Consider the following 11,192-nt stretch of genomic DNA (forward strand, 5'->3'; position numbering starts at 1 on the left):
TTGCTTGTGGACCAGTGTGGTGGTTGACTGTCTCCAGACTTGCTCTCATTGATGCTTGACCCTAAGTGCCTCCAATTTATCCTCATTGATTCCCTGAATGACCCAGCCCCCGACCTACAGACTTGTTCTCCATGAACCTGGGTGTCATCCACTGGCTCCAGCTTCACACTCCTTGACCTCTTTGGGACCTTGATTACCTCCAAATTTAGCCTCATGGGAGGTCTTTGTGACACCCACTACCTCCAGCTCTGCAGTCTCTGAACCTGTATGACCCCCACTGGCTGAGGCCTTATCCTCACTGATACCTGAATGACTCTGTTGCCTTGATATTCAACCTAATTGATTCCACTGTGACCCTGACTGCCCTACATGATCCTACTACCTTCAGCCTTGCTCTCTGTGACCCTCACTTCAATCAGAATAGTGCTCATTGACCCTCACCATAACAATGGCTCCCTCCAACTTCATCCTCATTGATCCTTGCATAACCCCACTACCTCCTGCCTGCTTTCCATGACCCTATATGATCCCCATTGTCCCCATCCATCCCTTTCATGACCCCATGTGACCCTCCTATGTGCAGACTTGCTCTTTGTGACCCTGAATGCCTCCAAATTCATACTGATTGACCCTTGCATGGCTCCATTAGCTCCAGTCTTAGTCTCCCTGCTATTGGGTGACTCCACTGCCTTCAGACTTGTGCTCATTGACTTTTCTGTCACCTTCATTACCTCCAAATATATCCTCATTGACTTCCGCAGCATGCCACATCATCCAGCCTTGCTCTTCATGGCCCCGTGTGACCCCATTACTTGCAAGTAACTCTCATTGACCACTCCATGATCCTGCCTCTACATTTAGCCTTATTGACTCCTGCAGCATTCAGCCTTGCTCTTCATGACCCCAGGTGACCCTACGAGCTGCAGAGGTACTCTCATTGCCTCCAAATTAAGCCTCATTGACTCCTGCAACACCCCAGAGAATCCTGCCATGCTCTTCATGACCCTGTGACCCCATTACTTACAGAATTGCTCTCTGTGACCCTGATTATCTCCAAATTGATCCTGATTGACCTTTGCATGACCCACCCAGCCCTGCAAGCCATGACCTCATAAACTTCAGACTTGCTCTTCAGACCCCTCTGTGACCCCTCATTGCTTCCAAATATATTGTAACTGACTCCTGCAGCATCCAGCCTTGCTCTTTATGACCCCATGTAACTGTACTACATGCAGACTTGACCCACCTGTGAGCCTGAGTGCTCAGGAATTGATCCAAATTGACCTTTTCATGACCCCATTATCTCCAGCCTTACTCTCCATGATCTCAGGTGACCCCCCCCCTTCAGACCTGCTCTGATTTTCCACTCTGTAACCCTATCACATCAAAATTTATCCTCATGTTATAAATGCTTGTTTTTGGAATAACTGCACCATCACTTTATTGTATTTAACCCTAAATTACTGATACCTGCTATCAATCGTAACTCCATTTTAACACTAACTCCGCCTGCTATACGGCTGGAACAGACAAGTCGAAACCAACTGCTCTTAACTTTAAAGCTTTACTTTATTAGTCTCCAGCAATTCCCATTGGAATGCTTGTTCTGGAAGTTGCCACTTATTAGCCTTAAGCACATACAAATACAATAGGTATTAGAGTATCCCACACTGATAGTTACCCCAGAAGTCTCAGGCAGTCTTCGGGTGATTCAGTCACAGATTTCCAGATGGCTAATCCTTCTGTTTATGGCTGGAAATCTTTTCAATGTGTCCATGAAGCGATCTGTCTGACTCAGACTTGCTACCTCCCTCTTATACCCCAAAAGTTACAGCGACATGTCAATTAAAAGAATGTTACTTAGCTGACCAAACAAATCAATCATGGGCAGAAGCAGAAGTTAGAGACATGTCACTAAAATAAAAGTTAAGCAAGCAGTATTAGGCTGTTAGTCTGATAGCTAAATTTCCCCATACCAACAATTCTAAAATATATATAGACTTTGTTTTCCACAAACATTCATCCCAGCATATTCAGAGGAGAGAATGCATGAAGCCAGGCTCACTTCACCTTTTCACTGTCTATGGCAATGATGTGGACACCTGGCCGATTGCTAAAATGCCCCTGTTCACATATAGCTAAGCTTAGGGCTCCTATAGGTAAACTAACTGGCACTATGGTTAGGGTCCCTATGTATTGGATATTTGTAGCTAGGTTCCTGTAGGTAGTGCTCCCCACCCTAGGGTTAGGGTTCCTATGGATAGGGTACTTGGAATTAGGGTTACAGAAGGTGTACATAGAAAGACAGTGGTCTGTCACTGTAAGAATTTTGAGTGCTTGGAAACTCTGAAAATCAGGCCACCTAGTTAGGGGTTTAAATACTTAATTTAGGTGCCTAACTTTGGTCACTTAAGTCTGAAAATGTTGGCAATACAGCCTGCCCAAATATTTAGAGAAGTAAACCTTTTCCAGAGAATAAAGATAATTTCTTCTATCTCAGAGGTCAGGTTGTGTCGCATAGCCTGTAGAGTGGAATTGTGAAAATAATTGGAGGAGGAGAAGATAGATACCCAATGTCAGCACACAGAACATTGGTCTTTCTTGATATATAGGGCCTTTTTTATGCGCATGAAATATGTCTTGATGCAGGTGGAGTATTCTTTGGGAAATGTGTTCATTCTTCTATTTTCTGTTTCAGTATTTGCAGCTTGTGAATGATGAGGATGGCGAGTGAGCAGCACAGCACTTCTCCTCCTGACTCATCTGTCTAACTCTTTCATATTAGTCAAAAATTTTATTAGTCTGTTGATTTTACAATTTTTGTGTCATTTGGCCTATCTAAAGGTGGAAACATCAGAATAGATTTAGGAATAATTTTTGTTTTGGATTAAAGAATTCAAACATCCGTCCATGACTTTGAGGTGTGTGAAAGAGTGCAAAGCAGGTACGAAGGAGGTTCTCGCGGAAATGGGTCCACTTCCAAATTATTCAGAATTAAACTAAATTAACCACTCTACCAAATAATTACAATCGCTCTTTGGGACACTCCCCTGGTGTGCTCCTCCACTCCATTGTTTGCCTCCTTCTAGTTGCTTTTTAATCAAGGCTCCTCTGCCTCTTTCTGGAATCCACAATTTGGTGAAGCGTAAGTACCAACCAAGGTGCAGGTGATAACACACAATTGGCGTGAGAGGCGCTGAGGACTTTTACTGAAACAAAGATGTAACCTGAGAAGCCATTTATCAAATGAAAAGAGTAATGCTTTTGTTAGCAGAACTGAATGTTGACCTTCTGTTAATAGAACGTTTCATTAAATGTGTGAAACTGGTTTTCTAATTGCTTCTTGCTTTACTTGTGACCTCTACTGCCGACTTTGTGTAAATGTATCAGGATCAAAAGTCAAGTTAATTAATTTAAATGTTTTCCCTCCATAACCGGTGCCAAGATCATGAATATTGATTACCACAGAAAGATAAAGTCCCACATAAGCGTATTGATCAGGGGGCTGCTATTTGCTCTCCCCTCAGTTTATCACCTCACTGGGAAATGATCTAGAGAAAGCAGAGGGGATTTACTGAGAGCTTGCTTATGTCAGGGCATACTGACATGACTGTAGGCTGACACTCTGCTCAGAAGGAGCACCTCATCTGCTTATTTGTTGACATAATGCTACTATTCTCTCTGAGAAGATAGAGTTCTAGTTTCAGCTGTAGAACCCCCACCTCTGTGACTTAATCTGTCCTTTCTGACTAGAGTATACCCAGGTATGATGGGATTCCATTCATCAGTGTCAACCCACCATATTTCAGCAATGCATGTGCATAGAGTCAGTCATAGAAATGTAGGGCTGGAAGGGACCACAGCAGGTAATTTAGTCCAGCCCCCTAGCCAAGGCAGGAGGGTGTCAGAGTGGGGTGCAGGCGTTTGCTCTGTCTGTTTTAGAAGGTGTTGTCAGCTGTGGGTTGAGCATCTCCAGTGACCTTTTCCCTCACTTAGCCTCCGCCAAAGAGAACCATGGTGGGGTTGAAACCTGCTTGACTCTGGCCCTTGTCGGCCGTGCAACTTCGGACTCTGAGTGAGAACCTGGGGAATTAGCTCTAATGGTTTATATGTGAGTGGCAGCAGGCTTGAGGCCTGCATTCGCCAGCTTGCTCTGTTGCAGCAGGGGCAGCCAGCCCTTTCTGGGTGCTCTGTTCTTTGCTCAGGCTCTCCCGCCTGGCACAGGGCAGGGCCATCAAAAGGTGAGGAATTAGTTCATGCCATGAAGCATTATTAGCACCACACTCTAACCAGCCCACAGGCAGCATGGCCTCCCATGGATGTTTGGGAAAGGAGCAACAGGCTGCCAAGGGAACTTTGTGGCCTATGGAGTGGGGCAGAGAGTCGCTGTTCAGGGGTATGAGCCCACATGATAGAGTCATTGCTCTGTGTGCAAAAAGTAGTGTGAGCCATGCGTGCATTCTTCAGTCACTGCTATGCTACGTTTTTGGCCCCTCGCTCCTCCGTTTATGGGAGTCAGGTAAAAGAGCAAGCACATTATGAAGCCTGAACTAAGGGAGCCACTGATGGGATCAAACCCACCTTCTCAGGAGCTCTTGTCCTTGAATTGCCTCGCTCTCTTGTTTTCACTTAGTACGCCTGCGTTAGGAGGGCAGGTCAGGAAGCAATGAGGACAAGGCTAGAGGGAATGGGGACAGAGGAATCACTGGTGGAAATTGGTGGGGGGGTCTATGGGGTGGGAAAGAGGCAGCGGGTCATGGAGAGAAAGACTGCAGGCAGTAGGAGTCAGGCAGGGGTTGCTGAGAGCAATATGGAGGCAGTCGGGTCAAAAAGAAAAGCTGGAGGAGGTGACAGGACACATTTGGTGATGGGTCATATGAGGTCACAGAGACAGGCTGCAATGAGTGATGGTTAGGTAGCGAGCATGGAGAATAAATTTGGCGGAGGGGCAGTCACCCAGAAAAAAAGTGCAGTGCTGGAAATAGTGGGGTGTCATACAGAGGGCCATGCGGACAGGGGTCACCCGAGGTCACAGACAGATGGACCAGAGGTCCTGGGAGATTATTTGGAGGTAGAGGCTTCACACCAGGCTGCAGCGATCAGGGCTCGAGGTAGTGTGTGTGTGTGGGGGGGTGGGTAACCCTGAGCGTTCACAGAGCATACGTTAGGAGGCAGTGGGGTCAAAGGTGAATACAGGCACTAAGGGTTCCAGAGGCATCATGCAGAAGTCACTGAATATTAACTTGGCCAGAGAGGGGTTGCACGAGGTCACAGCACAATGGCAGGAGGTAGGGCCCTGGTGGATCATTCAGAAGTCAATACGTATCAATTTGGAGGCGGAGAGATTATACGAGGTCATAGAAATCAGGGCTGCCGATAGTGTTGGGGGGGGTCAAACAGAGGTCAATGAAGATCAATTTGGAGGCAGAGGGGTCACATGAGGTCACAAGCAGAATGGCTGGAAATAAGGGGGGTTATTCAGAGGTCAATGAGTAACAATGCGGAAGCAGAGGGGTCACATCAAGGCATAGAGAGCAGGGCTGGTGGTAGTGGAGGCTCATGGAGCGGTCACTGAGGATCAATGTGGAGGCAGTCAGGTCACAAAGAGAAAAGCTGGAGGCCGGGGAACGGGAGGTGAAGGGATTAATTTGGAGGCAGAAAGGTCACCTGAGGTCAAAGCTCCGTGCTGGCGGTAATGGGGTTCAGGGAAAGGTCACTGAGGCTCAGTTTGGCGGCAAGGGATCACATGCAGAATAGCTGGAGGTAATGGGGGGAGGGGGTTCATGCAGAGGTCATGGAGTAGCAATTTAGAGGCAGAGGGTCATATGAGGACACAGAGAGCAGTGCTGGAGTTAGTGGCAGTCAGGGAGAGGTTACTGATGCTAAATTTGGAGGCAGAGTCATCTCACTCTGGCAGGTCACAGAGAGCAGGGTTTTGGGTGGGGGGGTCATGCATAGGTCGAGTAGCAATTTGAAGGCAGAGGGTGCACACATGCTCATAGCGAGGTGGGCTGCGGGTATTGGAGGGGTCACAGAGTTCACCGATGATCAGTTTGGATGCACTGGGGTGACATCGGACCACAAAGAGCCAGGCTGCAGATAGTGAGGGTCATGGCAAGGTCACCGAGGCTAAACTGGGAGATGACTGGGACACACGACAACACAGAGACTTACCTGCAGCCCTGCACTCTGTTACAGTAGTGCGGCATCATGGAGAGGTCACTGAGGAGCAATTTGGAGGCACCCAGGTCACACAAGGACACAGAGAGCAGGGCTGGCGGTTGTGAGGTGTTCATGGACAAGTCACTGAGGATTGATATGGAGGTAGTCAAGTCACAGAGCTCAATGCTGGAGCTAATGGGCTTAGTCTTAAGGGAGCCAGTGTGGTATGGCTACTGTGTCCAGACACTAGGTTCCAGCATTTCCTGAATAGGAATAGCCACCCTTTCACTCAGTTCTTCTGCAGCGACCTTACCCTGAATTATAGGGAGGCCACACAGCTCCAGGTATGAAAGGCTTCAATCTGTCCTATAAAAGAGAGAGGCCCATGACACGCACCCTTCTTACAGAGCTGTCACGCTGACTAGACTGTCACCAGGGCCTAATGCCAAAAAGGTAGGAGGACAGAGACCTGACCCTGAATTACAGAGAGGTCACACTGCTCAGGGTTCCCAAAAGCTCTATGTCCCTCATAAGTGACAGAACCATGCCTTGCACGCTAGTTACAAGGTAGTCACGCTCAATAGCCAGCTAAAGGAGCATATTACCAAGAGAGCACAGACCTGAATCCTAGTTACAGGGTTAAAATTAAAATTCTCATGAGGGGAAGTGAGGGTTCCTTCTACTTCTTTTCATTGAAGGCACTGGAAACAGAAATAGCGAGAGATGAATTTTAGACAGCGTTAGGCTAGGGTTCAGCAGAAACTATGTTCCCAAGCATATTGGGCGTGAACTAACGAGACAGCTTTTTTTCCCTAAGTCAGCCATCAATAAGGTAATTAAAAATCTATATGTTTTTAACCTAATAGTATATCTTTAAGATGTTTATATTTTGTAACTTATTCAGGTAATTTGTATGGAGAAAGATGAGGCCTCATAATCTCTTGGGAGTAGATTTTCACTCTTTCAAAATTCTCATGAGGGGAAATAGCTGAGAGTTTCACCCTTTCTGACCTTGGTCCTGTTGTAAGTTTTTTTTTTCACCTGTCTTAAATTTGTATGATTAATACCCAAAGGATGACTCACAAAAGGAAACTATTGTACAAAGGTGATGGCATTGTATGGTCTGCATGTATTGATTTGCCTTTGTGGAAAATCTAGTTGAAACTGTTCAGCTGATTTATTGATATTAATTTATTAAGGACTGTAGTACCCTGGGAGCTCTCATCATGAAGCAGGAGCCTGTATTGGTTACAGCTAGACAGCTAGATTTTGGAACAGAACAACCCATCTGTTGGTCTTCTGGCTCCAGAGGCTACTGTTCCTCTAGTAAAAAACCAGTAGAAACAAACAGTTTGTCTAGACTAGAGTTGTTGTTTCTGTCTTAACTCCACTTAATGGATTGCCACTTCACTGTTAATTAACTAGAGTTAAAACAGGACTCCAGCCTAGATCTACCCACATGGGGAGATCCTAGGGTTGACCCAGACCAGCTAACATGTCTTTGAATTTTAGAGCTAGTAGATCTCATTCTCTCACATCCAGTTTTTATTCCTCGAGTGGAAGCTGAAAAAACAAGGTTACTTACCAGTAACTGTTGTTCTTCGAGATGTGTTGCTCATATCCATTCCAACATAGGTGAGTGCGCGCCCCGTGCACGAGCCTCCGGAAGCTTTTCTGCCCCTAGTAACCCCCTGCGGGTCGGCTCCTGTGCCCCCTGGAGTACTGTGCTCATGTCGCAGTATATAGGGACACTGCCGACCCCATGGCCCCCAGTCCCTTCTTTCTGCCGACTCCGACAGCGGGGACGGAGGGTGGGTTTGGAATGGATATGAGCAACACATCTCGAAGAACAACAGTTACTGGTAAGTAACCTTGTTTTCTCTCTTCAAGTGATTGCTCATATGCATTCCAACATAGGTGATTAAATAGCCATACCTTGGAGGCGGGTAGGAGTCACTGTCGAGTAGCCCTTCTTAGTACGGCTCTGCCGACAACCGCGTCCTCTCTTGCCTGTTGCACGATGGCATAATGAGATGAGAAGGTATGGACTGATGACCAGGTCGCTGCCCTGCAGATGTCCATCAGTGGCATATGCTCCAGGAAGGCCGCTGACGAGGCCTGGGCTCTGGTCGAGTGTGCCGTCACGGTTCCCGGAAGCGGCACCTTCGCCTGATCGTAACAGGTACGTATGCAGGCGGTGATCCATGCAGAGATGCGTTGCGAAGAGACAGGTAAGCCTTTCATTCTGTCTGCGACTGCGACAAACAGTTGGGTTGACCTCCTGAATGGCCTTGTACGATCGATATAATAGGCCAGGGCCCGCCTGACGTCCAAGGAATGCCATCTCTGCTCTGCCTCCGATTCGTGTGGTTTGGGAAAGAACACGGGGAGGAAAATGTCTTGGTTACAGTGAAACTGAGACACCACCTTAGGTAAGAATGCTGGGTGGGGTCTCAGCCTCACTTTGTCTTTATAGAAGACCGTATAAGCGGGTTCCGAGGTCAAAGCTCTCAACTCGGAGACCCGTCTAGCCGATGTAATGGCTACTAGGAAAGCCACCTTCCAGGAATGGACTAGCAAAGGGCATGTAGCCATGGGCTCAAAAGGGGGTCCTGTTAATATAGAAAGAACCAAGTTCAAGTCCCAGAGAGGTACCGGGTCACGGACCTGCGGATATAGTCTCTCTATCCCCTTAAGGAACCTACAGGACATAGGGTGAGAGAAGATAGACCTCCCTTCCATCGGCCGGTGAAAGGCCGAGATGGCCGCCAGGTGTACCCTCAGGGAGGCTAGTGCAAGGCCCTGCATCTTTAAGTGTAGGAGGTACTCTAGGATTGCCTGGATGGGCGAAGAGTTGGGTAAGATCCCCCGGGACTCCGCCCAAAAGGTAAAGCGCTTCCATTTAGCCTTATACAGCACCTGAGTGGAAGGCTTCCTGCTCCCCAGCAGGACCTGCTGAACTTGTGTTGAGCAGGCTCTCTCTCCCTCCGTTAACCGCAGAGCCTCCATGCAGCCAGGTGGAGGGAGTCCAGGTCCGGGTGCAGAGTCCCGGTCCTGGGAGAGGAGGTCGTAGCGTCTCGGAAGCGGTATTGGCTCGGCTATGGACATGTCCAACAGCATACTGAACCAGTGTTGCCGGGGCCAGGCTGGTGCAATGAGGATGACATCCGCTTTGTCTCTCTTGACTTTCAAGAATACTTTGGGGCGTAGTGGGACGGGGGGAAATGCATACATCAGGGGCCCCGTCCAGTCTATTAAGAAGGCATCCGAGAGGGAGCCCTGCTCGCATCCCCGGAGTGAACAGAACCTCGGGCACTTCTTGTTCCACGCTGAGGCAAACAGATCTAGTTGGGGAGTACCCCACTTGTGGAAGAGATAAGTTGCCACCTCCCAGTGGAACGACCAGTCGTGGCGGGGTAAGAACGACCTGCTGAGGCGGTCTGCCTCGTCGTTCCTGACCCCTGGGAGGTGAGAGGCAGATAGGTGAAAATCGTGCCTCACCGCAAGGTCCCATAGTTGTATGGCTTCCTGGCACAGGGCCGAGGAGCGTGCCCCCCCTTACCTGTTTATATAAAACATGGCTGCTGTATTGTCCGTGAGGACATGCACTACTCTGCCCATTAGGAACTTGAGGAAGACCCTGCAGGCTAGTCGGACAGCCCGGAGCTCTCTGACATTGATGTGGAGGTGTAATTCGTGAGGCGACCATAGACCCTGCGTACTGAGGTCTCGGCTCATGTGGGCTCCCCAGCCGACGTCTGAAGCGTCCGTTATTAGCATTACAGAGGGGGTCAATTCTGCAAAGGGAACCCCCCGTAGCACTTCCCTCGGGTCTGTCCACCAGTTGAGGGACGTTAGTACCCGGGCTGGGATGGTGACCACCTTGGAGAGTGAATGTCTGGATGGGGTGTACACAGAAGTCAGACAACCTTGGAGAGGCCTGAGCTTGAGGCGAGCTAACCTCACCACATATGTACATGCTGCCAGGTGTCCCAACAGCTGAAGGCTATGCCTGGCTGTCGTCGTGGGGGACCTGAATAATTCCGAAATTATGGTGGTCATGGTCTGGAATCGAGACAGAGGGAGGAAAACTCTGGCTTGAACTGCATCTAGGGTGGCCCCGATAAAGTCTATGCGCTGCACCGGGTGAGTGTGGACTTCTGCTCGTTGATGAGCAGACCCAATTTGGTGCATGTCGCGCAGGTTAGGGCCAGGCTGTTCTGTACATGGACCCTGTATCTTCCCCATATTAACCAATCGTCGAGGTAGGGGAAGATCTGGACGCCTCTGCGCCGGAGGTGGGCAGCTACCACCGCCATGCATTTTGTGAAGACCCTGGGCGCTGAGGAGAGGCCAAAGGGCAGGGCCGAAAATTGGTAGTGGGCACCCGCTACCATAAAGCGTAGGAAACGCCTGTGCCCAGGGAGGATAGAGATATGGAAGTAGGCATCCTTTAAGTCGAGGGCAGCATACCAATCCCCTGGATCCAGAGCGGGAATAATAGAGGCTAGGGAGACCATACGGAATTTGAGGCGCCTGATAAACTTGTTCAGACGGCGAAGGTCTAGAATAGGCCTCAGGCCTCCCTTTGCCTTGGGAATAAGGAAATACCGGGAATAGAACCCCCTGCCCCTTTCCATAGGAGGAACTTCCTCTACCGCCCCTAGACGGAGAAGAGAGTGCACCTCCTGGACGAGGAGTAGCTCGTGAGATGGGTCCCTGAAGAGGGACGGGGTGGGGGGAGAGTCCGGTGGGAATGCTGAGAGTTGGAGGGCATAACCCCGTTTCACCACGCTGAGTACCCAGCGGTCCGAGGTTATCCTCTGCCACTCTCGGAGGAAGGGACGCAGTCTGTCTGTAAAGGTTAGAATGGGATCCAATGGGATGGAGAGAGAGCTGCCTTCGAGCGTCCCATCAAAAGGACTGCTTACTGTTTTTTTTGCTGGCCTTGCTGGGAGCCCTCTGCAGGGCCTTGGCGGTCTCTACGGTTCATCTGCTTAAAGCGGTCTCGGCCCTTCCTTGGCGGGGCG

Source organism: Emydura macquarii, unplaced genomic scaffold (genome assembly GCF_026122565.2).
Source record: "Emydura macquarii macquarii isolate MOO-44397 ecotype Brisbane River unplaced genomic scaffold, CSIRO-AGI_Emac_v2 contig_2171, whole genome shotgun sequence".
NCBI lineage: Eukaryota > Metazoa > Chordata > Testudines > Chelidae > Emydura > Emydura macquarii.